General features: G+C 43.5%; 1 long non-coding RNA gene and 1 pseudogene across 1 annotated transcript; one reads left to right on the top strand and one right to left on the bottom strand.

Moving 5' to 3' along the window:
• Positions 1–2281: 2281 nt before the first annotated feature.
• LOC147001010 (dnaJ homolog subfamily C member 14 pseudogene) lies at positions 2282–4900 on the top strand (annotated as a pseudogene).
• A 486-nt stretch (positions 4901–5386) lies between these two features.
• On the bottom strand, positions 5387–16707 carry LOC147001009 (uncharacterized). The gene is made up of 2 exons (XR_015045433.1): positions 16548–16707; positions 5387–8178 (listed from the first exon to the last, which is right to left on the bottom strand). It is a non-coding gene; the product is annotated as an uncharacterized LOC147001009 (long non-coding RNA).
• Between the last annotated feature and the right edge of the window lie 7779 nt (positions 16708–24486).

Raw genomic sequence — 24486 nt, 5'->3', positions numbered from 1 at the left:
TTCCCTTAAAAACTGGCCATTTCCTGATGATGCTTACTTTATTCCTTATCAAAGCATGATTCTAGAAAGTCCTTGATGTGGGCATGCAATGCCACATGTAAAAGATTAAGGCTTTTATTCTCATTTTAACAATGTTTTGTGACATTTTATAAACAAAAAGGTTTTCTAAACATGTATTCACTTCTGCTGTCTTAGCACTAGCTGGTACCTTCAGTAGTTTACAGTAGTCTTGGTTTGATCTGTTAATTTCCCACTAAAAACCGTCTTAACGCTCCTGTTCCAATAAGCAGTTATGGAATCCTTCAGAATTAGAATGACTGCAGGAAACCCAATTACTGAGCCTACTCTCCTTTACCGCTGTTGTCTTCTCTGGGCCTTACGTGGAGGGGTTAGCTCCCAACTCAAAAGGCCTGTTTTCCCTCCAGACAAGTCCATCTTGTGTTGCTACGGGTCTACAAGGAGGAACCAAACCAACCCATGGCCACCCACTCTACAATGTCTAGTCTGAGCTCAAAGGCCAGTCACCAACACAGCATGAATTCCAAAACTAATGCAAACATATTAATGCCTAGGCCTGTGGCATACTTATGCCCGAAGAATGACACGGCCAGACAGTGATATGTGCCATGATACAAAACCAACTGGACTTTGGGTTATTCTCTACACACTGTAAAATCTGGGGAAGCCTGTTGAGGACATAGGATGCTAAAATGAGCTAAAGTCTGACCTGATTTAGCTCTTAAGATATTTTGTTGTGACTAATTTATGTTATGGGGTGCAGTTTCTGGACTACCTTGTTTCAGCTCTCTCCCCCACTTGCTCTTACTCCCATCTACCCTTTTCTGAGTACACTGGTACTCAAACTTCCTTGCAGGCCTCATTATATTGCTTTAATAAGCACATCAGGAATCAATTTAAGGTAACCCAAATTTCCAAAGCATCAGGAACATCCAATGCTCTCATTGAGCTTGATCCTAGTCTGGCTGCCAAATCCCAAGATCGAGAAGTTTTGGGTATCATCAGCCTCTCCCCACTGCAATGCTGTTGTGCTCATGCTCATAACTGCCACCCAAGGGACCTATTCTCTTATTTTTAGCTACGCCTGATAAGTGTCTTCACTATTCCCCAGGGTTAAGAAACTTTCAGGATTCCCCTAATACACTGAATTTCCTCTGCAAGAAACTTAACTCTTATTGTAGGGTAATGCATTTCTCTCTCACACACAAGACTTAAAATTAATGATGGATGGCCCATGTCTTAAATTTAAGAATCTGGCAGAAGTAGGCAAGCAGTTAAGTTTAGAGGCCAGCCTGGCTTCCATAGTGAGTTCCAAGACAGCCAAGGATGCGAGACTGTCACAGACTTAACAGCAAATGCTAGTTCTTTGTTTCGATCAAATTACTGACCAATCTAAACCCCTGTATCACAAGATAGCTATAGTCACTAACACCAGTAGTGTATTTGTACAAGTTTCTCCTCCTGAAATACAAAACCTTCACAATTCCACCTCAATGGTCTCGTATATGTATACCCTGTACTCCCAATTGTTTTAGTTTTGTTAATCAAGGTATCAGGGTAGAGGGAACCTCAATGAGAAAAATTCTATCAGATTGGCCTGCAGGAAAGTGAGATATTAAACTGAGTTGGGAGGGCTTGGCACAACCCAACCCATCTTAGGAGACACCACCCCTAGGCAACTGGTTCTGGGTTGTAAGGAAGCAGGCTGAGCAAACCATGGTAAACAAGCCAGCAAGCAGTGTTCCATAACCCCCTTTCGGGTCTTGCTTCCAGGTTCCTGCCCTAATTTTACCCAGTGGAGGAACATCAGGGATTTTAGCTAAAATAAGTCCTTCCTTCCTCAGAGTCTTTATTGCAGCAATGAAAAGCAAAGACACCAACCTCCTTACCCAAAGTTTTCATAGAACACAAACTATTAGTAAAGTGGCACCTGCTTCCCTCATTTGGTAAATGTTTGAACTATACTGAGGAAGTGGTATTTGCAAGGTAGTATTTGCTTGTGCAAATTCAAAAGACTCAAAGGTGTATGGAAATGTAGCTACATTTATAATCATATATAATATGAAATCACACGGACATTTACAAAACAGGAAATTATAAATATTGAATTAACCTTAGTAATACATCTATAAATAATGGTAGTAGACACTAATAGAAAGTAAAGTTATGGCGGAGCCGGGGGAGCTGCTCCTGTAGCTCCCCCTGGCAGCTCCCCCTGGCCTCAGGCGCAGCTGCTTGAGGAGGGAGGAGTTACCACCGGCAATGATGGCAGTGACCTAAAATCCTCAGGAAGTCCCGGGGTCATGGCCCAGAAGCACCCGGGAGAAAGAAGGTTGTGTGGAGCCCACCGCAGTGGTGGTTCCTCCCTCAGTACATCAGGATCCTCTGTGGACCCCGAAATACTTTCATTCTCAGGACTCAGGGACTCAGCAGAGACTGCTCCTAATGGTACACGATGCCTCAAAGAGCACTCCGGCCCTAAGTACACACAGCCTCCAAATCCAGCCCACTGGTCGGATCCAAGCCATGGTCCTCCAAGGGGTCCAGGACCACCTAGAGGAGGAGGCTACCCTGATGAGAGCGAGACAGGTTCAGAAGAGTCAGGAGTGGACCAGGAACTCTCAAGAGAGAATGAGACTGGGTACCAGGAGGATGGGAGTCCTTCTTTTCTTTCCATTCCATCTGCTTGTAACTGCCAGGGAAGCTCTGGGGTCCCCGAAGGGACTTACTCCGAGGAAGGAGATGGCTCTTCTGGCAGCCTTTGCCACCATTGCACCTCTCCAGCCTTGGGGGAAGATGAAGAGTTGGAAGAAGAATATGATGATGAGGAACCTCTTAAATTTCCCAGTGATTTTTCACGTGTGTCCAGTGGAAAGAAACCCCCGTCCCGGAGGCAGAAGCACCGTTTTCTGATCAAGGAGGATGTTCGGGATAGTGGACGCAGAGAACCCAAGGCCCCAGGTCGCCATCGGCTGGCCCGAAAAAGAAGTCAGACAGATAAGCGCAGAGGCCTGGGACTGTGGGGAGTAGAGGAACTATGTCAGCTTGGACAAGCAGGCTTCTGGTGGCTGATTGAACTTCTGGTATTGGTGGGAGAGTATGTGGAAACCTGTGGCCATCTCATTTACGCATGCAGGAAGCTGAAAGGCAGTGACCTGGACCTTTTTCGAGTCTGGGTGGGGGTCTGGGCCAGGAGACTGGGGGGCTGGACCCGCGTGACGTTCCAGTTTCTAAGCCAGAGCTTCTTCTGTGTGGCGGGGCTGCTCATCCGTATTCTTAGGGTAGTGGGTGCTTTCCTCCTCCTGGCTCTTGCCCTCTTTTTGGGATGTCTACAGTTGGGCTGGAGGTTTTTGGTGGGACTGGGCAACCGGTTAGGCTGGAGGGATAAGACCGCCCGGCTGTTCTCTTGGCTGGGTTCTCCAGCCTTGCATCATTGCTTGACTCTGCTGAAAGATAGCAGGCCATGGCAGCAGCTGGTAAGTGGGGCTGGCAGGAGCTGCCCTGGGTCAAGCAGAGGACTAAGAAACAGGGCAATGCACCAGTAGCTAGTGGACGATACTGCCAGCCTGAAGAGGAAGTGGCCCGACTCTTGACCATGGCTGGGGTTCCTGAAGATGAACTAAACCCTTTTCATGTGCTGGGGGTTGAAGCTACAGCCTCTGACACTGAACTAAAGAAGGCCTATAGGCAGCTAGCAGTAATGGTCCATCCTGATAAAAATCACCATCCCCGGGCTGAGGAGGCCTTCAAAATTTTGCGGGCAGCTTGGGACATTGTCAGCAACCCGGAGAGGCGGAAGGAATATGAGATGAAACGAATGGCAGAGAATGAGCTCAGCCGGTCAGTGAATGAGTTTCTGTCGAAGCTACAAGATGACCTCAAGGAGGCAATGAACACGATGATGTGCAGCAGATGCCAAGGAAAGCATAGGAGGTTTGAAATGGACCGGGAACCCAAGAGTGCCAGATACTGTGCTGAGTGTAACAGGCTGCATCCTGCTGAGGAAGGAGACTTCTGGGCAGAGTCGAGCATGCTGGGCCTCAAGATCACCTACTTTGCACTGATGGATGGAAAGGTGTATGACATCACAGAGTGGGCTGGATGCCAGCGTGTGGGTATCTCCCCAGATACCCACAGAGTTCCTTACCACATCTCATTTGGTTCTCGGGTACCGGGCACCAGTGGCCGGCAGAGGGCCACTCCAGAGTCCCCTCCTGCTGACCTACAGGATTTCTTGAGCCGGATCTTTCAAGTACCTCCGGGGCCAATGTCCAATGGGAACTTCTTTGCCGCACCTCACCCTGGCCCTGGGACCACTTCAACCTCTAGGCCCAACAGTTCAGTACCCAAGGGAGAAGCCAAACCTAAACGGCGGAAGAAAGTGAGGCGGCCCTTTCAACGATGACACCCCTTCTCTTCCTTCCTCAAATCAATGTCAGGGAGTCAAAAGGGCTGTGTACAGCACAGGATGGAATTTGATTTATTTTAAAATACTTTAAAAAGGGAAACATAAATTGTTCACTCAGTACTTAGAGGAAGCCCATGACCTCTTCTCCCTCTTCCCCAACACCCAGGAACTGAATCTTGTTTTCTGACAATACCAAAGAAATAGGAGGTGGTTAGAGCAAACTTAGGGGCTGGACCTAGTCCAGACAGTACGCTTCTGAGGTGTGGGAACTGGGGATTTCTCTGGGGGCTGTATGCCTTTATCTTATCATCTGCTCTTAAGAGCAGATGAAACACACCCCCTTTTAAATGAGTGTATCTTATTTCTTAAACCCATATCAGGGGTTCCCCTCCCCCCTTTACCCTGATATACTAGCTAAAAGAAAAAGCATGTAGCCCTAATTTTGGAGACACAGAACTCAAGAGTGGAAACTGATTTTTTCCTCTGACTTTCACTTTATGGGTAAGACACCTAACTTCAGGCTTGTTGTTGCAAGGATGGCCAAAATTAATTAATTTTTAAAAAGCAGATTTATGCCCTGTGCCAAAATTAATTAATTTTTAAAAAGCAGATTTATGCCCTGTGCCCTTGGGTGAGGGGGAAGGATAGAGGGGTTCCCAGAGGCCCCCTTGTTAGCCAAGGGTTTGTATTTTTTTAAGTTTGTTCATATTTGTATGTACATATCTATTTAAAGCCAGGGGATTATCTTTCTATAAATATATAACTGGCAACTTAAAAAAAAAAAAAAAAAAGAAAGTAAAGTTATAATAGATACCTAAAAAGATGATTTGGTGTCAGATATAGTGGCCCACAAGTGTAATTCTAGCATTGAGAAGTGGGATAGAAGGATCTCAGGTTCAAGGCCAGTCTAAGCTATACTATTGGGTGAGGAAGACTCAGCACAAAACAGAAAAGCACAAGTTTAAGTATGTCATATTTTTATTGAAAATGTTAGTCTACTAACCCAGCAACCATTGTCATTTGTATTGTCAAGCTGCATGCTGTACTGAGCCACTTAACACAATTACCTCCCAAACCTCAGAAAACACATCAATTTTACAGTTAATGTTAAAGCCAAATAAATATCCCGAAGATTTTGTTAAATGCTTTCTTTCAAACATAATATGGGAATAGCTGATGTTCCTCCCCATGTCACAGAAAAGGAAAATTAAGTAAAAGATGAATATGAAAACTGCTTCCCAAAACTTCCCAGTGACCCCAATGTAAGATACATTAGCAACTAAGATTTACTTTGGAAAATTCAAAGTCTCATTAGATGACTGATGTAGTGCAATGCTGTTTACTAATCATCAATGTAAATACTGTCTTCAGAAGGCCTGCAATGTTCCCACTTACGAGAACCACTGCACGAAGAACTCTTGCTTACAGGAACCCAAGGTAGAAAGGAAACGTATGCTGGTATAATAAGGCCCTAAGAAAGGCAGCAGGTCGTATAGTTAACTCCTTGTGGGCAAAATCTCTGCCCTAAAACTATGCAACCTACTACCTCTTCCTAGGAACCCATTTTATTCTTGCTGGTCTTCTACTTGGCAGATGCACTTCACACACCTGTTAAATCAGGCCTTTAGTTATTTAAAATTCAACCACTTAGAATTCCTTGATATTCTTAAAAGTTCTTGGTCATGTGATCTTGGCAAAAGCCAAAAAAATTGCAATCGATTAAAAATCAATTTTTTAGGTTATGTTAAAAATTAATCCAATTACATCAGAGGATTAAAAAAGAAACCAACAATCTCTAACACTCAGCCCACTGTATATTTTATTTAAAACAATTATCAAAACTTCAAATATCAACTCTCATGGCCTCTTGGTAACCAGAAAATTACTTATCAAGTCAAACAAATGAGCCTAAAGCTTTTGCCATTTACTGGCCACATACTTCTCACTTATAACTAGCATCTCCATTATTTCAATTTTTGATGCCTAAAATTAAAACAGAAGCAAATTCGGGTCATGACTTTTGCCACTGGCAAAGACCAGTTTTAAGTGATTCTATCACTTCAGTGGTTTTACAAAATACACCCGTTCTCCAAACTCCATCTATTTGGTATGATAAGGATGTTAGTCTTCATGCAATTAATAACTAAAATATAAATCATCATCCCCAGGCCTCAGTAAAGGATGTTACAAAACTTCAAACTGGTAGATATCCATGCTGGAGGAATAAGGGGTCACAAAATTCCTTGGCTACTTGCAATACATTCAACAGGTAGGTTATGCAGTCAACTTAAGAAAAAGCCAAAAAGCAAAAAGATTAAGCCAAAAAGAATCTTAATCTTAAAGAATCTTTGGTATATATTTCCCACCTGTTCCTCAACGTGGTCAATGTTTTGTATGTGGAAATTAGAACAAACACCAAATTTTCCAAAGTGTCCACCTACACAAGATTATTACATAGAAAGTTTACATTTGGTTCAGGATACATCACTTGACCTGAGCCTATCCAAACGAGTTTTGTTCATGAAAAGATCATACTGACTATACCAATGCACTGAATTATAGTTAGATATAACTGCCCTTGCTTCCACGTTTTGCCTTTCCCCCCTCTTTACTACAGCAAACAGTTAAAACCTAGAGCTTTTGGCCTTGCTTAGAAGGTCCAACTAGAAAAAGCTGAAACATGAGCCCATCAACACTGCTAATGCTAACATTCAAGTCACCTTTTTAAATACCCCTCTCATATTTTCTTTAAAGCTACCAATTATGGGCTTTGTTAACTCAAGTTTTGGGTGACTCCTTTGTCTTGTGGGTAAAATTGAGGCCTTAGGAGAACTAAGACAGAAGCCAGAGCCCCTCTTTCCTTTGTCCAAATCAATATACCAGTGAAGTAATATTAATACAGCATTTTAAGTATGATAATAAAATAACCAGATTTCAATTTAGTCCAGCAGTACCCTTTCAGTTGGTATGCCCATTTACCTGTGACATCTTTCTCTGGACATGTATAACAGAAATATAAAACAATATATCTATTAATAATCCCAAAAGGCCTGGTCCTAGATACTTACTTTTCCCATTCAGATATTTGTCTAAATTTCTTTAAACATGAACACTAAAATGTTATAACAATGTTTATTGCACTGAGGAAATGAACTGTAAAATAAAACAAAAGGTCAGAATTCACCTATGTTTTATAATATCCTCTAGATAAAAACAATGCAGCAAGTCTACTCCTCAGGGAAGGCAATAGATTGTATAGTTATCTCCTAAACAGGGTAAAATCACTACCCCACAACTATACAATCTACTACCTCACTCTGATAGAGCAATTTTTTCTTCCGGAATAAGCATCAGTCTCTTTCAAGAAAGGTTAACATTAAATCATCATCATCAATCAAAATTAAACCTTCATTTACATTGACACAGAATATAAAGTAAAAACTTGCCCATTCCCATCATCTACTTGTTAAATTAAAAAGCATGCATAGCATAAGCAAATGCTTTTAAGGCAAAATATACTTTAAAACACTGCAGTTTGTTCTTGGTTTCCTATGAGACCCCATGAATGCAGACTTTTCCATCACCTTAGGAAAGACAGTAGATTGTATAGTTATCTCCCAGTGGTGGGTGTGACCCTAAAACTATACAACCTACTACCTCATCCCACAGTGAAGAGAACATCCAGGGTGAATGTTGAAAGTAATCACAGCTGAGCATCACAAGAAGCCATTCTCCTTTGTAATTCCGGTTTCCTGTGTAATGAGGGAAAAGAAAATATTAGATTTTCACTACTTTAATTTGAACATGAAGTTTAACTGAACAGTTACATATATGACCTATATTGTAGTTTCATTATATTATGATACACCCGGGCTATAAGCCTCTAATTCAATATGTAACAAGATCTAGAAATTACATTCTTACCACTGTCTAATACTGAAGCTTAAATGTCCCCAATCCAAAAACCTAGTTTTCAGAGTACCAGTATGAAATGACCAAATGAAAGTTTATAGCTGGTGTGTGATATCGTAGCCAAAATTATGGGCACATTAAATATACATGAAATTATCAAAGAGTAGGAAAAGATGTTCATGAGACATAAATGAATTATGTAGTGACCTAATAGTAAAGATTACAAAGATAAGCAAGAACATACTGATTCAATGTCATATAAGCTACAGTTCAAAAAAATAAAGCCATATTCAAGGTCAACAGATTTTCAGTAAGAGCACCAGGGAGGTTGGGACAAGAGGACTGCTGTAAATTTGAGGCCAAACAGAGCTACGAAATTAAAACCCAATCTCAAAAAACAAAATCCAGGCAAGAGGTATTTTACCAGAGCTGAGACAGCTACTGATCTAGAAGCAGAGACTATCTGCTGAGTCTCCTATCACCACGGACAGAAGTAACAGCATTAAGTTAACTTAATGAAAGGACAGTGTAAGTACAAAGATATGGCTCATAAACACAAATACCCACTAAGTACAGGAAAGATCTAAATTATCATTCTTTAGTCATTATGAATATACCTATTCAAAACAGGACAACACACACCCATTAAAGCTACCCATCAAAAAAGGTAATGAGGACTAGAGATATTAAGAGAATAAGGTTGCCTGTTGCCAAGCCTGAAAGACCTAAATTCAATCTTCAGGATCCACATGGTGAGGAGAACTGATTTTCACAAGCCATCCTCCGACCACCACATACATTTTTAAGATATTAGTAAGCTCTAGCAAGGATGTACACAGACTAGCATCTCACAGACTGTTGTTGAGAATAGTGAAATGGCAAAGCTACTTTTAAGTTTAATAATTCACTAAGAATTTGAGCCATCATCAAATACAAGTTTAAGTTAGTATTGGACTCAAATTAGTGATCCTGAAATAGTATATCTAAATCCCCGGTGCCCAGAGGCCCAGTTTCAGGTTGGGGGCTGATTACCAGGAAAACTAAGGCCTTACACAGTCAGAACTTTCAGCCTCACTTCTCAATCACAGAATGGCCAGTGATGTAAACCAATCCTGCCTCTAAGTAATGAACATTCTTAAAAGATTTCAGGGGGCTGGTGAGATGGCTCAGTGGGTAAGAGCACCCGACTGCTCTTCCGAAGGTCCAGAGTTCAAATCCCAGCAACCACATGGTGGCTCACAACCATCCGCAAAGAGATCTGGCGCCCTCTTCTGGAGTGTCTGAAGACAGCTACAGTGTACTTACATATAATAAATCTTAAAAAAAAAAAAAAAAGATTTCAGCAAGTTTCAATCTAGAAACAGCCTCATGCAAGATTGGCTTCTGACCACCAGGACGAAAAGACTCCTGTTAAGAAACATTCTGGGCCTCACTATACATATCTTTTAAAATAAACCAGTGATGGTTTATAAGGAACCTTTTTCTGAGTTCTAGGAACTATTCTAGCAAATTACTGAGCCTACGAAGTTGAGTTATGGGAAACCTGTGAATTTATAGCCACTAAGTTTAAATTCAGGTGGCATCCTAACACTATAATAGCTTCTGAAGTAGGACAGGCAATCTTATGGCATCTATGCTGACCACAACTGGTGTTCAGAGTTAGAAAATTAGCTGTTGGTGTTAACAATGCCAAGATGGTCAGAACTGCTTTTTAATGAGTAAAAAAGTTTACCGTAAGATCTAGCAACTTTCCTAAGCATATATATATATATATATATATATATATACACTCCAGAAAAATGAACACAAAAATTCTATACACAAATGTTCAGAGAAGCATTATTTGAAAGTTATATAGAAGACATGTCTCAAATTCTAATCATTCACTTCAAACTGAACCCTCATACAATTTAGCCTTTCTAGCCTGTCAGTTTTAATATTAACACAATGAACAAACGATCTCTGAAAAGAAGCAATTATTTACTACCAAACCAAACTTCCATCGTTTTAAGTAAAAGTTCATACTTTTAAGTAAAAGATCATAATAAGTTTAAGAGCTTGCCCCAAATTGGAGCAAATAGGACAGGACTACCAACAGACTACTCCAGACCGCATTTCAATTCTACAATGCCAAGATACACATTTATAATCAGTCTCTAGAAAAGTCAAACCCAAGGCTGGAAAGATGGCTAAGTGTTGAAGATCATTTGCTGCTCTTCCGGAGGAAGGCACCATTGACTCACAACCACCTCTAACTCCTGCTCCAGGGAACTAGAGGACAAAAGAGGACATCCATCTTGATTGTGTGCACACATATGCATACATATAAATCTTTTTTTAAAAATGCCAAACCTCCATAAAATATAATCCCCAAGATTTAAGACTGCTCTCTGTTTTAAGTTTAATACCAACCTCAATCCAACTTCCTCATTTAAAGCATGCTTGGGGCTGGGGGTGTGGTTCAATGATAGATGCTTGCCTAGCATATTGATCCTGAGATTAACCCCTAACATTGCACAAAAAATTTAAACATGTTATAATCTTTCAAGGAGTGTGCCTATACAAATGGTGCTAAAAAAGGCAAGCCAGAACTTCATACATGCTAAGCAAGTGTTCTGGCACTGAGAAATACTCAGTCCTAAAATACAAGATTTTTCAATCTTGATGAGTGTAACATGCTTGCTTTAACACTGTTTCTTCAGGCCAATTGAGTAATTCAAGACAAGAGCTAGTAACACAATTCCCAGGATGGAGAGATGGCTCAGCAGTTCCAGGCACTACTTCTTTCTTGCAGAGAAACCAGGTTCAACTCTCAGCATCCAAAGAGGCTCACAACCATTCATTACACCAGTTTCAGGGGACTGAATGCCCTCTTCTGACCTCTGTGCTACACAGACATACATGCGTGTGAAACACTTACATATAACCTAGAAAAGTTATTTTAAAAATTTACAAGGTATTCTTTTAAGTTATGTTGAAACAAGGGGGACAGAAATCTACTACACAGAATCACTTTCACCTCTTCCAACCCAACGAGAGATTTTTCTTAGTATTTTTTGGTTTATGTATGAGACATCTTAACCCAGTCCAGGCCCAAAATTCAACAACAGTCCTCTTGCTCCAGATTTCCAGTGCTGAGATTACTGGCAGGTGCATGAGCCACCACACTCAGTATTTATAATCAGTATCTATAATTCTAAACTCTCCTACCCTTCTCTATACTTGCCTGATATTAACATAAAAGATAATGTTGTTCACAAATTAATACTAACCTTCAACTCCTGAATATTATATTCACAAACTGGTTTTTAGTAATAACTGCTCCTGGTCTGCTACATAGAACTTATTAGGGTAAACATTGGAAACTAAAATCTATAGTTAAAAACAAGGTTAGATAAAGACCAGAAAACCAATCTAACAGCATTTAGAAATTAAGACAACTGGCAACTATGTAACACTAACTGGAGGTCAGAAGTGACTTTGTAACATTAGGGTTTTGGTAGAGTAGCTCAGAGTGCTACTTTTTTCTTTCTTAAAAAAAAAAAAAAATTCACTTGGGTCCAACTTTCTTTTTTTTTTTTTTTTTTTTTTTTTTTGGTTTTTTTGAGACAGGGTTTCTCTGTGTAGCCCTGGCTGTCCTGGCACTCACTTTGTAGACCAGGCTGGCCTCGAACTCAGAAATCCGCCTGCCTCTGCCTCCCGAGTGCTGGGATTAAAGGCGTACGCCACCACGCCCAGCCTGGGTCCAACTTTCTAAAGAGTAAAATAAAAATGTTTCCTCTAGTCTGACCTTCAATTTCACTTGCTTATTATACACAATTCAAAATTAGAATACTATATCTATCTCTCTCTCAAATATTCAAGTGAATATGAACAAACTGTTGATGCTTATGCTTGCTCAACAAACTCTTCTATTTCTTTCAGTATTTCTAGCAATGGTAAGTTTATGAGCAATTGATAGAAGATGACATTTTCTAGATTCCTGTTTCTTTAATCAAACTTAACCCAATTTCAAGATCTCTATCACCCCATTTATTAAATACATTGAACTAATCCTGAGGTCCATGTTAAGTTTTAAATAGCAAAGTATTTACTAGGTCACAGTTCCCAAAAGGACCATTTCCTTTCTTAGGCATATGGCAGACACTCAAGACATTCTTTTTATTAAGTCAGCATAACTAATTAAATTCTGAAAACTGTTTAAAAAGTAATCAATGCCACGACAGTCTTCAATGCTCCTTTTTAAGTTTTCCACTGTAAATTGGAAAATTATATGAGAATATGTAAGCTCTATGCTATCCCCACATACACTCTTCTCTAAGCCTAAATTATGTGTAAACATTTTTGGGAAAGGTAGTGAGGTCCAACCTGGGTGACTTGTTCTATTTATCATTCTACATAGATTTTTTTTTCCTTGACTCTAAAATCTCCTACCTTCTTTCTCTACACTCAAAAGCCCTAAACAGCCGATAACCTTTAACCTAAATCTAGATATTTAATATAGATTGCACAACCTGCTAAAATTAACTATTCTTAACAGGCAACTCAACCTAAGTTCCTTTCTAGGCATTTGTCAATCACATATGCCAAAAGAAAACAAGATATGGGACCTGGCACAGTGACACATGCCTTTAACCCAAGCACTTGGGAAGCAGAGGCAGAAAAAAAAAAAAAAAAAATCTGAGTTCTATGCAAGCTACGGATGCGTAGAGCAAAAACAGATTTATTATTTTATTTTTTCAAAAAAAAAGGTATGGGGAATGAGTTAAGATGATGTCAGTCCTTCTCAGGATTTCAATGTACCTTCATCTTAACAGGAGAAATAGAACTGGGTAACTAGTTAAACAAAATGCTCCTTAACCATATCCACTATACATATCAATTTAGAACAAATTATCTAAAATGTCTCAAAATAATCCTAAAGTAACAAAAGTACCTTTCCGCTGCCTTAGAGAATTTAAATCTATCTTGTATCTAGGAAATGTCTTTTCTGACATAAAGCTGGAGAACCAGAAAAGTTTTGTCTATCTTTAAGACAAACATATCCAGGTAGCAAATATGAATTTTTGAAAAGTAGCTAAATAATGCATCACAGTTGCATTATTCATTAAGAAACAATTACCAACACTGAAACTGGAATATCTCAAAATGGTACACACACTGTAACTAAAATATACTCCTGCTGCAATGTAAAATACTCTAGGTACCAAAAAGGCAAAATCATTATATCTAGTTAATGCAATCTACTCTTGATTATATAATGCACAGAACACCCACAAACTCAAGGACCATGTAAGGTGCTCCCTTTACCCCCATTACTCTAGTCCTGAGAAAACATGAAAAAAAAAAAAAACATTGACAATTAGTAAAAATAGTCTTTATAGGTTTCTAAAGACATTCAAAGTTTTGAAATACTGCTAACCTTGAGTGCCAAAATATACTTCCCAACTTACACACACTTAAATGGGAGAGGGGAGCAGTGTTTTACACATTTCACGGAATATGACAAAGAGGTGTTTCTATTATTCCTTGGAGATCAGTTTAAGAGAGGAAATGTGCCCTTCAGGAGGACATTAACCATTTTTGCCACTCACAAAATGGTACTTTGCAGGAAAACTAACATACATAGCTGATTTAGCACATTATTTCGTGTTTTTAATTTCCCTAAAAGTTTCTGATCACCACATACTAAAGTTGACTCAGGATACATTATCTGGAACATTCATTGGTGGTGCTTCCCTCTATCTAGCCTCCTTTGTTTGAAACAGGGTCTTATACAGCCCAGGATGGCCTGGAACCCTCTAAGTAGCTGAGGATAACCTCTAACAGTGCAGGGATTGCAGGCAGGTACTGGGGATGGAACCCAGGGCTTGAGGCATGGCTGGCAAGTACTCTTTATCAACTGAGTGAGCTACATCTCCAGCTCTGGCTTTGTAGTATTTTAAAAAGGCTTCTTTTTTTCAATTATTTTGTATTATGTCTGCACAAATGTGGACATCGAAGGATAACTTGGAGTCAGTTCTCTCCTTCCACCGTGTGGGTGAGTCCCAAGAATTCAAACTTGGGTCACTGTCAGTTATGATGCCAAGTGCCTTCAACCACTTATCTATCTGTACACTCACACTGAGTTCTGCAACATTAGTTTCTGAAATAAATTGGTATGTAGGATGCTATTCTCTAAACCAATTAGTTTCCTTAATTCTGGAGGTTTACTAGGGACATTTCCCAGGACCCTCAAGAAATCTAGATGAGACTAACATTAAATTATTATGAGCATTTTATTTTATTAGTACTGGAAACTCAACCCACCAATTCAGGCATGACTAGCAAGCTTTCTATCACTGAGCAACAACTCCAGCAGGACCATCTGTTTTAATACTTCACTCTGTGATCTGAAGTAATTTTTTTTTGAGACAGGGTTTCTCTGTGCAGTCCTGGAACTTGCTCTGTAGACCAGGCTACCCTCAAAACTCTGAGATCCACCTGCCTCTGCCTCCTGAGTGCTGGGATTTAACTTGTGTGCCAACACCTTCTTTATAGCCACATGTTTTGCATTCCTCTATCTTTCCAGCTTGAAAATTACTAAGTCTCAAATCAGCACAACTTCAATTTATAGTGGGGGAGGGCACAGCTTGCTTCAAGTCTACAAAACTATCAATTTCTACAATAAAATTACCCATAGGGTAAAATGCACGCCCCAACTACACAATTTTGAAAACACTTTTCAGACCCGACTTAATTTGGATGATTTCTATTCTCTAACAATTTCAAATTCCCCAAATATTACTGCTTCAACTGACAGAACCTAATGAAACGCCAGAATGCAGAAAAATCTGTATTAAACTAACTTTTCTTTTTTTGGCTTTTTTCGAGGCAGGGTTTCTCTGTGTAGCCCTGGCTGTCCTGGTACTCACTTTGTAGACCAGGCTAGCCTCGAACTCAGAAATCTGCCTGCCTCTGCCTCCCGAGTGCTGGGATTAAAGGCGTGCGCCACCACCGCCCGGCTAAACTAACTTTTCTTATAAAAAATTGTTTAACTTGTTCAATTTTCTTCACAAGATTATCAGGCAATCAAAAACAAGAACACTAATATTTTAAACTTCAAAAACAGGGTGCCAACAATTTTCAACAGTTAAAAAAAGCAATCTGTCATCGTCTTCCATTTTAACTCAGTTCCTAAAGTTTTTCTCCGCCCCCCCCCCTTGCCCTTTGATAATTATCCTTTCTACACAAAAAAGTTGAAAACTACAACACAGACGATCACCTCTGACACAGACCCTGCACTAACAAGCGGGATCACCGAAGGGCAGTCCTGGCCAAGGGCATAAAGGTTACCACCCTGCCTCCACTAAAGAGCGCGCCGCGAGAGAAGTTTCTTAGCTGGCCTCTCCCACCCGCTTCCAAGAGTTTGCAGCCTCCCCAGTCAAAAGGCCAGCCTCGTTTCCGGTGCCACCGAGCTGCAAATCTCTCCTACCCCATCCCCTGGGATACAGTTTCCTCCCGCTCTCGCGCTCCCCTCCCCCTGGCCAAGGACGGGCCGCCGCAGCGATCTTCCAGCCCCAGCAGCTGCTCCAGGCCCTCAGGCCGCAGTTGGCCGAGCGGAGCAGGGGCAAGCAGCCAGCGTTGGCTCTCCGTTCCCTCCCTGCCAGCGCCTTCCCGCCCCGTCCCTCCCCGCCCCCCGCCCTTCCTACCTTCCTCCATCCCAACCCCCCCACCAAAGCCAAGGTCTCCCCGGCCCACAAACCTGACGGCGGAAGTGACGTCATAGAGGCCCGGCTACGTCCGCAGCCAGTCACGCCACAGCGGGGAGGCAGCCCCGGCCAACCGGCGCGAGCCAGAGGGCGGGACTTCCGCCCGCCGCAAGTCTGATTGAAGCGGCGGGGGAGGGGCGAGGTGAGGAATGTGAAGAATGACCCCCCTCCCCCGCCCGGTCGCCGAGGAGCTGGGCGGGAAGCGGAGGGGGCTGGGGCAGGCCAGCGGCCACGCGGCACCCCTCCCCCGCCCGAGCCCCACGGCCCACGGCATCCGTGGGCCACCGGCCCCGGGGACACCCGCCTGCCCGAGGCGCCCAGGCCATCCCACGGGTCTCAGGGTGCGGCGCGGCAGCCCCCAAGTCTTCCCTCCTGGCCGCCCGCTGCCGCCGCCGCGGAGTCTGGAGGAGGGAAAAATGGCGACGTCCCCGCGCTCGCCTTCACGCTGCAGTACCCACCTCAAGCTCGCGGATAAAGGCGTCCCGCTGCCGCCACGGGAAATGGTCTGGCCTTTCCCCCACCGTGGCCCTCCACCGCCGCGCCCGGGAGAGAGCAGCGCGCGAGAACCCGGATGGAAGCGCGGGCGGGCGGGCGCCGCCTCGGCGGCCTGAGGGAAGGCTACGCGCGCGCCGGGAATCCGAGGCGGGGGCGGGAGCTGCGGGCAGCGCGTGTTCTCATTGGCGGACGCTCTTGACGGACGTGTGCCTCGCCCTTTCGCCTTAGCCGGTCGGGGCTCACCCGGACCCCCACTGGAGGGTGACGGCTGAGCCCGCCCCCGCCGCGGAGAAGGCGGGTCTGGCCCGCCCACCGTGACAGGCTCCTCTTTCCCTACTGGAGGACCGGGAGAATAGCGAGGACCGTCCTCTGAGTCCCGCCCTCCGCGGTGATGGACAAGCCGTGTCACGTGGCCGCCGTCCGCTCTGCCGGCTGCGAGGCGGGAGGTGCTAGAGTTTTCGGGGCGGTTTTCACGTGTACCCACGATGTTGGGTTCACTCAGTCTTCCCTCTCCGGGGCTCGGGGGCCCGACGCCAAGGCCACTCCATACCTCACTTCACCCATCTGTCACATAAGGAGTTATGTCTCCTATGGTGTATCTTTTATCTCTTTTATTATTATTTTTTCTTTCCCATGTATTGAAATTTTTGTGCTAAAACTTTTTCTAAGCAATCCTTACGTATTCTCTTTTTAAATCAATGCAAAAGCATTTCTTCATTCTTACTGGAACTTTCCATGCACTAGGAGACCTCTCTGCTCTTTGGTGAATGGGATGGGGTACTATTTAATGATAGTAGGTTTGTGCACGGTTTTAAAAAAAGAGACAAACATCAACAAAACCCTATGAACATTCATCTGCAATCCACCAGGGGAAAAAGGCACCGTACACGTCAGCAAAGTGCTTATATTATGAACTCCAACTATAAGCCATCCTAACATTCTCTGTCCAAAGCAAATGACAAGAGTTTAGAAGATGGGAGAGTTTGGGACTAAAGTGAACAAGGAACTAGAGGAGGGTGGTGAACCTCGTGGGATAGGTAGGATATGGGGAGAGAGGGCTTCAACCTTCAGGGGATACTGTGCGAAAGAGGGTTATAAACCACACGATGTCATCAACTCCTCATACAAAGCCAGACTCCTCACAGTAGGTTTTCCTTCGTAGGCGTAGCAGTGTGGATTTTGCTGTTTCATTTTCTTCCTTTTTTTTCTTTCTTTTTATTTATTTTTTCAGTAAACAGAAACCTAATTTGAAGGTGACTAACAGAACCAAAATGCCTCAGTATAGCCACCTGACTGGAGACGGATGGCTGAAGCTTCTGGTTTCCGTCCTAAGAGAAAGGGACATTCTAGACTGTGGGAATTGGGGCCTATAAAGTAGGAGTAACCCACAGAGAAGCCACCCCCTGGGCCCTGAAAGAGCAAATTCCTTCAGCCGAGGTCCTTGGAGAGGCCTACCCTGTGCCCTGGAGGCTTTGCTACCTCAGTTCAGTTACACCTCTAGCATGGCTCCCTCCAAATTTTCTCAGACCAGACAAACAAGTAATTGTAACCAAAACTGCCAAAGTAAAGCATACATACATCTCTGTCCTCTGGTCTCTTTGCCTCAGTCCTCCCCTTGTTAAGATCTCCTTTGACCTGTGTCTTCTCTTTTGTCCTTGCGTTCATTGTTCATTGCATGACTTCAAGATGATCAATTCACTTCTTGATCTCTCTGCTGTTCATAGATCAGACTCTCCATCCTTATTCCGGGGTGTGATGGGCCATTTTAGTGTGTCAGTTTGAGCCACCATGCCCCAAGATATCTTGTTAAATAATATTGCTGGATGTCTGTGAGGATGTTTCTAGAGATTAGCATTTAAAGTGGTAAACTGAGGAAAAACTAATGGCTTTGCCTAATGTGAATGGATGTCATCCAGCCCATCCAGGGCTTGAATGAACCAAAACGGTACAGGGACACAGGGTGGCTGAATTCTCTGATTTCTGACTCCTAGACCCTGAGATTTCACCAGCAGCAGCTTGTCTAGGTCTGCAGCTTCCATATGGAAAATTGTGGGCCACGGCCCAGCTAGATGGCTCAGCAGATAAAATGTGCTTGCCGCCAAGGCTGATGACTAAGTTCAGTTCCCAGAATCTGCATGGTAGAAGGGAACCAACTCCTGCCAAGTTGTCCTCTGACCACACAAACGCACACATATATGCTGAATAAATGAAAAAAAAATTTTTCAAGGAATTAATAGGACTTCTTAGACTTCATAATCACTGAGTGAAGAAGACACATGCACATTTACACGGAGATGCTCCTTGCCTTGTGATAAAGTTTGGACCCAATAAATCAATATTGTAAGTCAGACTGTCATAAAGTGGGAGCATTGAATATACTACTGGTTCTGCTCTTCTGGTAAACACTGGCTAATATACCAGATCACCTTTGGCAGTTGGCCTAGGCCCTGTTATAGCCTGGTCTGGTTATCATAAGAAGGATATCTGTCAAGCCGGGCAGTGGTGGTCCATCCCTTTAATCCCAGCCCTTGGGAGGCAGAGGCAGGTGGATTTCTGAGTTCGAGGCCAGCCTGGTCTACAGAGTGAGTTCCAGAATAGCCAGGGCTACACAGAGAAACTCTGTCTTGGAAAACCCAAAAAAAAAAAAAAATCTGTCAGTGTCTTCCAAAACCTCATCTACTCCATAGGCCCCATGACTCCTGAGGGGCCTCAAGTGCTAGTACTCCCCGAGGAGTCACAACAGAAAAAAAAAATCCACAAGCAGAGACCTCAGGCAGAGAGGGACACTTTCCAAAGTGATCCTTAGAGAGGGGTGGACATCAGTTATATTATCTGTCTCACATTATCTTCCTCAAGGGGTTTACAAACAGGTCATAGACCAGGGTTCCACATGTTCCCAGAAATGCTTGTTACTCTCAGGCAATGTTTTAAATCTATCTTAAATTGGCTGACAGCATTCAAAAAAAAAGATCAAGACATTTAATTTGAAAATATCTAGATGTCTTGGTTTTCTCAGAAAAAAAAAAAAAAAGGAATCTCTGCATTCAGTCTGCATTTCAACATGACACTCTACTCTCTGTGCAAGCTGAACTCTCCTGCCTATCAGTCACCAATGAGCCTGCTCGTTTGTATTCTGAGCCTGGTCCCTGAAATCATTGAATGAGTCCTCTGGACTTAAAGCAGTCTCCTCTTGGGGTGGGGGTCAGGGATTGCTCCTGACCCATTTCAAGTGTGAGGTTTCACTGAGCTGACGCCTTCACCACAGAGCTGAGAAGGTGGCACAGGCAGAGCAGTACTACAGAAGTCACTTTCTAAATGAGGTCAATAAGAGTTCCTTCCTAAGAGTGTATCGCAAATGAACTAAGAGAAGAGAGCCCTCTTGACCTCAGCCCCAGAGCGGCAAGGACAGATAAGGAGAGGCCTATCTGCAGAAAGATTCAAGCAAGAGTAGAGAAGCAAGGGGCCTGGGAAGATAGCTCAGTGTGGACATTAGTTCAGTCAGTCTCAACACCCACATAAAAAGCCAAGTGTGGTAGCAGGCCCCTATTTCCAGGGCTGGGGAGACACCCAGCCAGCCCAGCAGAGTCAGTGAGCTTCAGGTTCAGTGAGAGACCCTGTCTCAAAAAATAAAGGTGACTGGCACTGACTTCTCTCCTCCACATGTACATACACAAGTGCACAAGCTACACGTGCATGCACACACACACACACACACATTCGCGCACATGGAAAATCAGAGACAAAACGCTGAGAGTGGGGGTTATGACAGAAGCTGAGTCCCTGCATTCTGGGATTCCTGAGATCACAGTGATGAACCAGCCTGCCTCCATCTTAGGCTTGAAGGCTTCTTACAGTAAAGGCAAACTAGGTTCATTCCTCTTTATGATTAAATCTGTTTCTCAAGGGTAACCTTAACTACAAATAGTTCTGTACTGCCTGTTCCAGGAAACAACTACGTACTTGTTTCAAAAAGTTGTAATAACCATCTTGCGACCCTACCATTGTTCGAGAAGATTGTCATGAAGTACACCTTGTTATGCTTTGCTTCTGTAACCCCCACCTATTTAACTCGCCAGTCAAATTCCCCCGTTTGGAAACCCCCTACCCCTGAGCTATAAAAACCTTGTCTTCCTCACATTCAGTGCTGATCTCTTGAACCCCACTTTTAGGAAGAGACAGCCCATGTACGTGAATAAAGAAGCTTGCTTTAACTAATTGGATGATTTGGATTGGTGTCTTTCCTTGCATGTTTGGGATTAACAACAGTACCATTTCCCCAGTAAGTGTCAGACACATTTTTCTCTCTATATAGCAAGTACGTGGAGTTTGTGTGAGTCATGTTCAACGGTAAGGAAGTTGGGAGGAGGATGGGCATAATAAGATTCAGAACCCACATTCCAACCATCTACTAACTGCACTTTTACTTACTCCTGAGTAAGGGGGGTCCCCAAAAATTAGTCAGTAGGTTACTTACCTAAGTAGCAGAAAGGTGAATCAATCCCCAGCACCCCATAAACTGAACTACATGGTGCATCCCTGTAATCCAGCACTTAGAAGGTGGAGGCAGGAGGACTATAAAGTTCAAGCAATCCTTGTTCAAGTTCAAGGCCAAACTGGGATACAGAATTCAATGTGTGTACATTACAGGCACCCACAAAGCCTTCCACTTTACTGAGTTTCCGAGTTTCATGGTAGATGTTTAATGAAAACCAACAGACTGGAATTAAAGACCACGCTCCTTCGCAGAACTATAGCAGTGTTCTTCGGGGGTGGTTTTCAAGTCAGAGATTCACAGGAGACTAAAACTCAGGCCTAGGCCAGGCAGATGTGGATTTGTATATAGTTCACTACCTAAATTAGTGTGTGTTCTGGGGCCAGTTATTTAAATGCATTGACCTCAGAGTTTGCTCATAGAAGAAAAAGAGTCTCAGCTCTTCCAGTTGTTTTCAGAATTAAATCAAATCCTTAACACAAAACTGTAGCTAATGGGGCATACATAGTAAACTAGTTCAGCAAACTAGTTATTATTGTGATGGAAAAAGAACAGGCCACTAGACCTAGCCAACAGCTTCATGGCTATTGTAATTCTTGTGCCTGTCACTTTACTGGGTTAAAATTTGCATAGCAAGTAGTTGGAGACCTCTGTTAGCCTGTTTAGTTGGCCCAAGAACTCACCTACACCACCAGGTCGGGAAACCTCCTTAAGAAACAATAAGAAGTCGGGCGTGGTGGACCACTCCTTTAATCCCAGCACTTGAGAGGCAGAGGCAGGCGCATTTCTGAGTTCGAGGCCAGCCTGGTCTACAGAGTTCCAGGACAGCCAGGGATACACAGAGAAACCGTCTCAAAAAACCAAAACCAAACACAAACAAACAAAAGAAACAATAAGAAGCCAGGCAGTATTGGCTCACATCTTTAATCCCGGATCTTGGGAAGCAGAGGCAGATGGATCTCTGTAAATTAGAGGTCAGCCTGGTCTATAGAGCTAGTTCCAGGACAGCCTGGGCTACAAAGAGAAACCTTGTCTGAAGGTTGGGAGTTAGAAAGAAGCAACCCACTTCTTAATAAGTAGGTTTCCCCCAGCAAAGGAAGAAGCCTTAAATATCAGTTACCCCTAGGTGATCCTTATGGAGAGAGAAATCACAATGTGGAAAGAAGCGTGCCCATGCCCACCCCCCACCCCGGAAGTGAAGTGTACCTACTTTCTAATTGCAGCCAAAATAATCAAAACTGTTGACAGTCTGGAGTCCCAAACAGGACTTTACACCATGGACTTCATGGCCTCAAGCCCACTTCCCTGTGCAGAGGGCACCCTATGAGGAGCCAGAAGAGGTAAAAGGTGGATCCAGTAAGCTCGGCAGCTTCCTCCGACTTTGGCAAGGAGCCGGGCGCTAACAGGCACAGAACTTCCTCCAGCGCTATGCATTCCACCCACGCCCTTGCCCTCTCAGCTTGCTGCCCGGGACCGGGAGAACACGACCTCCAGAGCCAGGAACCGGTACTGGGTCCTGCCCACGTCCAGGCGGGACCTAATCAGTGATGCCTGTTCCTATGGACACTGTGGCCTTAGCACGGATGCCTTCCAGGAGCCGCTTCAGTCAGCCATGTCCTTGTGCAGAAACTGCACTGTGTGCTTCAGCGCAGCCTCTTCATCTGCTGGAGAGCTGGCGCCAAGCCTGGAGGAGGCCCGCTGGAGCCACTCCAACAAGGAGGAGAGCTCCAGCTCCTACGCCTGCAAAGCAGTCCTCGGCGCTGGGTGTCCATAAGCAGCCATTTTGCCTGCATCTCCAGTACAGCACGTGTGGTGGTGGCTGGCTCGTAGAAAGTTCCTGTTTCCTGAGAAGGGACTAAGAGTATCTTTTTAGGAAAAATAGCCAGAGAGGTAGCAGGAGGCCGTGCTCTTGCTCCTAGGACAGGAGACCCAAGGCGTGCAGGGACTGCTGGCCATCTGCCCAGGATCCATTTGTCAGCTCTTTCCTACCCAAAGAGCCCTGATTGTTTGGGGGCAGCAATGTGGGCAGCTAAAAAGATTACATTCATTTCCTGTTTCCTTTCCAGTTGGGGTGCAGTACAAGCAGATGCAGTCATCTGGGGAACACTCCTGAAAAAGTGCCTCTGGGAGAAGTGTGAAAACGCCCCCCCCCCCGTCCTTTTCTATCCACTTATGGAGCCTGTGGACCTGTTGTCTGTCTGGGTCAACAGTCTTTCTAACCTGTGAGATGATGACAGCATGTTGAGATGTGAGGGTGGGGAGGGTCAGGGTCCCCCAAGTCAACCACCTTCCACTTGCTACCTGGAGTCTTTAAATAATTCAGAACACTCCCACCCATCTCGTTCGGGATTCACTGTCATCTACTTCCACTATAGCCAAATACAGATCCTTACTGAAAGAATACAATAGAAAAGCTTACCAAACATTTTTGGAAGAAGATGAAATCCTGGATACTCCCCATGTAATATTCTTAAAAACAACACAAAACAACAATAACCAAGGTCTTCCCCTCTGGCTTGTCTATAGCCAGCATCATCCTGCCTGATCCAGTGCACCTGTGGTCTGCAGTTTGTCCCTGAAGTCCAGAGATGAAGCCTTCCCTAACATGGAGCACAAACGCAGAGGGAGGCACACAATCCATGTAGAGTTGTAAGGGGTCTTAATTGGTATTAACTGTGAGCCCTTCAGTTTTTTGCCTGGTAGAAAAGGATTCTTGTATCTGAAGAATAATAAATGAGATGGTGAATAGGCAGAACCAGGCACCGGGCCAGGAATGCAGTGAGCACAGTTAACAAATGTATCTTTCTGCCTTTCTGTCTTCTGTCATAGCGCTTCCCTTTAGGTAACAAGTGTCTTCTCCCATTTATCAGCAAGGAGATACATTCGACCACCCACAGTCAATACTTGGTGCTGGATATAGTATCCAACTCTATGTGTATACTCTGGTTTTTTTTTTTTCCCTACTTGGTAAAGTTTTAATTCGTAAATTAAGCACAAAACGATTAACAACCACAATAAAGTAAGACAATTAGAGCAGCGTGTGCAAGTTCCGAGATGTTAGTCTCTCTAAACACCTCACTTTGCTCATCTTTCCTGTTCTTGGAATGATGGTTAATTATCTCTCAACGATAATTAAAGGAAGTGGTGTGCGGCTTCTTGTAGGACCATGCCTGAGTAAATCAGGATGACTTGAACATAATAATACAACGCCGCATGAGTCCGACCTCATAGTTGAGATGCTACAGAGGGACTAACAGGGAGTTTGGGGTGTGGGAATAGTAGACACAGCCTGCGTACATGGGACAAAGGGAAGATTCAGATCCAGAGCCAGGGTGGTATGGAACGCACCAACATGAACATTCTTCATGTGACCCAGAGTGATGCCTATCTTAAAACTTAGGGAGCGTTTT

The sequence above is a fragment of the Mus caroli genome, unplaced genomic scaffold (assembly GCF_978045245.1).
Source record: "Mus caroli unplaced genomic scaffold, Mus_caroli_1 scaffold_15, whole genome shotgun sequence".
NCBI classification, from domain to species: Eukaryota; Metazoa; Chordata; class Mammalia; order Rodentia; family Muridae; genus Mus; species Mus caroli.
This window is presented reverse-complemented; position numbering and strand designations above follow the sequence as displayed.